This window comes from Staurois parvus, unplaced genomic scaffold, assembly GCF_062004578.1.
Source record: "Staurois parvus isolate SC_StPar_1 unplaced genomic scaffold, SC_StPar_1.0 ptg002776l, whole genome shotgun sequence".
Taxonomy (NCBI): Eukaryota; Metazoa; Chordata; class Amphibia; order Anura; family Ranidae; genus Staurois; species Staurois parvus.
The window spans coordinates 109133-115317 of record NW_028320572.1 but is presented as its reverse complement, the minus strand read 5'-3'; positions in this window follow the sequence as shown (position 1 = coordinate 115317).

Below are 6185 nucleotides of genomic sequence, written 5' to 3'. Positions count from 1 at the left end.
GGGGATGGAAGGGAATGGTGCCCTAGACCACAATGATATAGAACAGGCCCTGGATGACTAATGAGAGGTCTCCTAGAGGAGACTTCGTATGGGAATCCAGGATTTGGATGGTGAGGTTGGAGTTACTGTTTCTTCTGGAGGAGACCTCGTATGGGAATCCAGGATTTGGATGGTGAGGTTGGGGTTACTGTTTCTCCTGGAGGAGACCTCGTATGGGAATCCGGGATTTGAATGGTGAGGTTGGGGTTACTGTTTCTCCTGGAGGAGACCTCGTATGGGAATCCAGGATTTGGATGGTGAGGTTGGGGTTACTGTTTCTCCTGGAGAAGACCTCGTATGGGAATCCGGGATTTGGATGGTGAGGTTGGGGTTACTGTTTCTCCTGGAGGAGACCTCGTATGGGAATCCGGGATTTGGATGGTGAGGTTGGGGTTACTGTTTCTCCTGGAGGAGACCTCGTATGGGAATCCGGGATTTGGATGGTGAGGTTGGGGTTACTGTTTCTCCTGGAGGAGACCTCGTATGGGAATCCGGGATTTGGATGGTGATGTTGGGGTTACTGTTTCTCCTGGAGGAGACCTCGTATGGGAATCCGGGATTTGGATGGTGAGGTTGGGGTTACTGTTTCTCCTGGAGAAGACCTCGTATGGGAATCCGGAATTTGGATGGTGAGGTTGGGGTTACTGTTTCTCCTGGAGAAGACCTCGTATGGGAATCCAGGATTTGGATGGTGAGGTTGGGGTTACTGTTTCTCCTGGAGGAGACCTCATATGAGAATCCAGGATTTGGATGGTGAGGTTGGGGTTACCGTTTCTCCTGGAGAAGACCTCGTATGGGGATCCAGGATTTGGATGGTGAGGTTGGGGTCAGTGGGAGGAATAGTGCCTCATCATTGGTGTCAGTGGGAGGAATAGTGCCCCATCATTGGTGTCAGTGGTAGGAATAGTGCCCCATCATTGGTGTCAGTGGGAGGAATAGTGCCCCATCATTGGTGTCAGTGGGAGGAATAGTGCCCCATCATTGGTGTCAGTGGGAGGAATAGTGCCCCATCATTGGTGTCAGTGGGAGAAATAGTGTCCCATCATTGGTGTCAGTGGGAGGAATAGTGCCCCATCATTGGTGTCAGTGGGAGGAATAGTGCCCCATCATTGGTGTCAGTGGGAGGAATAGTGTCCCATCATTGGTGTCAGTGGGAGGAATAGTGCCCCATCATTGGTGTCAGTGGGAGGAATAGTGCTCCATCGTTGGTATCAGTGAGAGGAATAGTGCCCCATCATTGGTGTCAGTGGGAGGAATAGTGCTCCATCGTTGGTATCAGGTAAACAAGGAAAGGGCCACATCTAGCCCACTGTCTGCAGTTTGGAGACCACTGATTTAGGGGATGGTAGGGTGGGTAGCAGGGGGAACAGATAAGGGAGAGTAGGAGAAATAGAAGTAGGTAAAGGCGTATAGTGGGTGTGCTGAGGGAAGGCGGGGTCGAAGGCTGTTGGGATCACCCAACACTAGGTTGTGGGGTTCTTTGGTGAAAAGGATGAGTTTGTATTCTTTAGAAATGGTGTAGTCCAACCAGTAGTACCATCAATGCCCGAGTTTCTCAATATTACTATATATATGTGTGTGTGCGTTTTGAAAAACCTCAATAAAATAAGTTGTCACCAAACCCTTCTGGCACAAGGCCTCAATCTAATGTAGAACCCTCCTAGTTTAGCTAGGGGGAGCTAAACTCCAATGGTTAGACAGGGGCTGAGCAGCAGTCCAAATGTAATAGCCAGAGAGGGGTCAAACTGTGGTAAGGACTGAGAGGCTCTGCAGGCCAGCCCCTCTGCAATTTCCCCCTGCTCTAGGGCTTTGGAGGGAGGCTCTAGAGGCAGTGGGTGGATCTGAGAAGTGGCTGCTTGCACTTTCGAGGGATCCTAGCCAATTCTCAACAAGAGGTTGGCAAAGGGCTGGACACCCTTAAAAGTATTGGAGTCTGCTCAGTTGCAGGAGAGTGTTGGAGGAGAGTTCGGGTGGAAGATGTGAGGCTGAAGGAAGGAGGCTGTGAGGAGGTCCAGTAGGATGGGGTCTAAATGCAGGCCTGGAACTGGAAAGGAGGAAACCTCAAGGCTCACCGGCCCCCTGAGAGAGGACCACCTGCATGGTAGGGAACGAACGGCCCAGCTGATAGGCCTGGTAGAAGCAATCAAACCACAAGCGGTAGAGAGGATCTCAGTGAGTAGACCTGCACCCCCTGGCCAGATAGGGGAAGGAGCACTCTGGTGGGAAACCAGATTAGCTATTTACCCAACGAATGTTCATCTTTTAAAGTGACAGGAACCAGATCCCCTGCTCAGGGAAACCCCCAGATCGCTGGGTGAAGAGGTGAAGTTCATCTAGGGTCTGGGGTGGCACATTAAGGAGACGCTTGCTAGCTCTCCAACAGAGACTGTCCTGCAGGCTTGTTAATAGTTCCAGGAAGTTGCCCTCAGTTGATCAGGACCCTTGGGCATCCTGAACACCCCTAACATGACCCCAGTTCAATTCCCCTAAATAAAACAACAAAAACCAAAGCTCAAGGACTGCTCTCTGACTAGATGCAAGCTCGTTAGGTGGTGTGTTGTCTGGCTGAGCAGGACTATAGGGGGACCCAAAGCTTCTAGTGGGATAGTGCTACACGAACAAGGCCAGGACTGCGTGTTGAATGCTCGATGAAGTCTGACGAACAGCATCATTTTCTCCAACTACTGTAGTCTTCAGCTTGGTGGGGGGAGGTAAACCCTACCAGGCCTTTTTGCTTAGGAACATATTGATTCTCTTGGCTAATATTTAGGTCAGGTCATGGCTATATGTATTATGGGTATGAGAAGATGAGTAGACCAGGAATGGACATCCTTGGTTGGACCACCATGACTGTATTGGCAGTAACAATCTCTGTGTTTTACCTTGGTTACATTGTTTCGAGAGATATGGAGGCATTGTAGCAATTGAAACTTTTTAGGCCCCTTTCCTCCTGCTCAGCGGGGGATCTCTTCGGCCCTTTCCGACAGTTCTTCGGCCCTTTTCACACTGATGGTCCGATCGGGTCCTATTGTCAGTTTTTCAGGTGCATCTGATCGGACCATCCATAGACCTCTCACACCCACCGGCAACCGATCCGATCCTGTATGCCAAAAACAGACGGATGGCGATTCGTTCCCCGTCCATCTTGCTGATCGGATCAGATGACATCTGTAAGGAATCGGACAGGCGGTCCATTTCCATCCAACCACCCCATAGAAGACCCGCTAGTTGTTGCTGAGCAGGCATATGACAGGTGTGTGTCAGCAGAGCCGGCACAGACACGGCCGGCCATCTTCTATGGGGTGGTCGGATGGAAATGGATCGCCTGTCCGATTCCTTCCAGCTGCCATCTGATCCGATCAGCAAGATGGATGGGGAACGGATCGCCATCCGTCTGTTTTTGTCATACAGGATCGGATCGGTTGCCAATGGGTGTGAGAGATCTATGGATGGTCCAATCAGTTCTGTCTGAAAAACTGACAGTAGGACCCAACCGGACCGTTAGTATGAAAAGGGGCCTTATAGAAATGGGCCGAAGAACTGTTCTTTGTTTACATTCTTGATCCAAATTCGATAGCTGAGAGCTGGGTAGATGCTGGAGAGTGTTGCCACCTTGCGGGTTCTCACGTCTTTTCCAGACTCGGTCAGGGAGACGTCTGTGCCGTCACGAGGAGGTCTAACCTGGAGACTCTAATCTCTGAGCCTGCTGTTATTTCTCTGCATGGGTACCATCTCCTGACACCTGCCTGAATTCTATGTGCTGACTAAACACTTCCCCCAGTGCCTGAAATGTGAGACTGTCCGAGGTTGGTTAGCCAGGTCTGAGATGTCAGCTGGTTCTTAGTGGTGGAAATAGCAGCACAACTTGACCGAGACTCCAACCACTTCCTGCCATTCTAAAATAAAATGTTTTGGTTGGAGTTCGGCTTTGAAACTTTTTGAAAAGACGATATCGACCACCTTGTCTGTCTGTCATTCCATTCCATCCATCGGAATTCCAGTTTCAGGTGATTGAAAAGTCCATCGCACACAATGCAACCATCACGCCATGATGAGATATTGTGAATGGAAAGTGTGTTCATCCTCCGGAGGAAGGAAGGAAATTTGCCTTTGGCTGACCACAGGAAATGATAATGGTTTGAGGTCGATTGTTAATTATTTTGGAGGATTTTGAAGTGATGAATCCTCGTTTTCTTGAACCTTTTCTATGAATTCTGATTTATTTATTAAACACCAGATAGAGAGGGAAGCTGAAACATTGGTGTCACCGACCACTATGGGGTGTACAGTATATCAGAAGATGGTGGCCTTCAAACTCTTTTTCAGGTTCATGATCACAGCCGAAGAGAAGATGAGGAGGAGGGGAGGGGGGGTCACTGCCCTGGAGAGGGAGAAGTTGTTGCTCTGGAGGGGGAGGAGTCAATGCTCTGGAGGGGGAGGAGTCACTGCCTTGAAGGAGAAGTTATTGCTTTGGGAGAGACCTTTGCTTAAACTTTGTTGGACCTTTTGGACATTTCTGGACTCATCCTAGCATGTTTTTTTTTTTTAAATTCTGATAACAGTGCAATCTTTCTGACAACCAGGGGCGGGCTGACCATTTGGAAACTCAGGCACTGCCCGAGGACCCGGGGTCAGTAGGGGGGCCCCATGAGATACTCCTGGTACCTTTTTCATAGGCTTTTTTGAGTTTGGGCAAGGACACAGGGGCCCCATGATCCCCTATTGCCCGGGGGCCCCATGAGTTGTCAGTCCGCCCCTGCTGACAACACAGCATTGTGGGGGGGGCAAAGACACATACTACTGGGGGGAATCTCTCCATTGTGGGAGGGGCAAAGACACATACTACTGGGGGGGAATCTCTCCATTGTGGGAGGGGCAAAGACACCTACTACTGGGGGGAATCTCTCCATTGTGGGAGGGGCAAAGACACATACTACTGGGGGGGAATCTCTCCATTGTGGGAGGGGCAAAGATACAAACTACTGGGGGGAATCTCTCCATTGTGGGAGGGGCAAAGACACATATTACTGGGGGGAATCTCTCCATTGTGGGAGGGCCAGAGACAAAACTACTGCGGGAAATCCCACCATTGTGGGAGGGGCAGAGACACAAACTACTGGGGGAAATCTCTGCATTGTCGGAGGGGCAGAGACACCAACTACTGCAGGGAACTCTCCCCATTGTGGGAGGGGCAGAGACACAAACTACTAGGGGAAATATCTTCATTGTGGGAGGGGCAGAGACACAAACTACTGGGGGAAATCTCTGCATTGTCGGAGGGGCAGAGACACCAACTACTGCAGGGAACTCTCCCCATTGTGGGAGGGGCAGAGACACAAACTACTAGGGGAAATATCTTCATTGTGGGAGGGGCAGAGACACAAACTACTGGGGGAAATCTCTGCATTGTCGGAGGGGCAGAGACATCAACTACTGCAGGGAACTCTCCCCATTGTGGGAGGGGCAGAGACAAACTACTGGGGGAAATCTCTGCATTGTGGGGGGGCAGAGACACCAACTACTGCAGGGAACTCTCCCCATTGTGGGAGGGGCAGAGACACAAACTACTGGGGGAAATATCTCCATTGTGGGAGGGGCAAAGACACAAACTACTGCAGGGAAATCTCCCCATTGTGGGAGGGGCAGAGACACAAACTACTGCAGGGAAATCTCCCCATTGTGGGAGGGGCAGAGACACAAACTACTGCAGGAAATTCTTTCCACCATCCCCATAATGAGTTCTGGGATCTGCATCCCATACTTTGTAGTTTAACATTTATTGGCCATGCTTTTGTTTGCCTGCACAGTGGTTAGGCTACACAGGCTCCCCACCAACCCCAGACCATGTGATTTCCTCATCAGAAGCTCCTTGCTACCCATCCCCCTCCTGTGATGCTACTACCTGTGTACATTTCCAACTATGGATAGATACAAAGGGCCCAAAAGCCTTTGTTGAACCTCTAAAAAACAAATCCCTCAGCAAAGGGTCCTAAAAATGCTATGGTCTCCTGGTATGTTCTGCTCCTCCCATTCCTCCGTCACCAACTGCTGGGGTGAATCGCAGATAAGATGACCATCCGGTTTGTGTTGTTTTAGAGACACATTTGAAGGAAATGTTCCCTTTGAGGGTCTCTAGCAGTCTATAG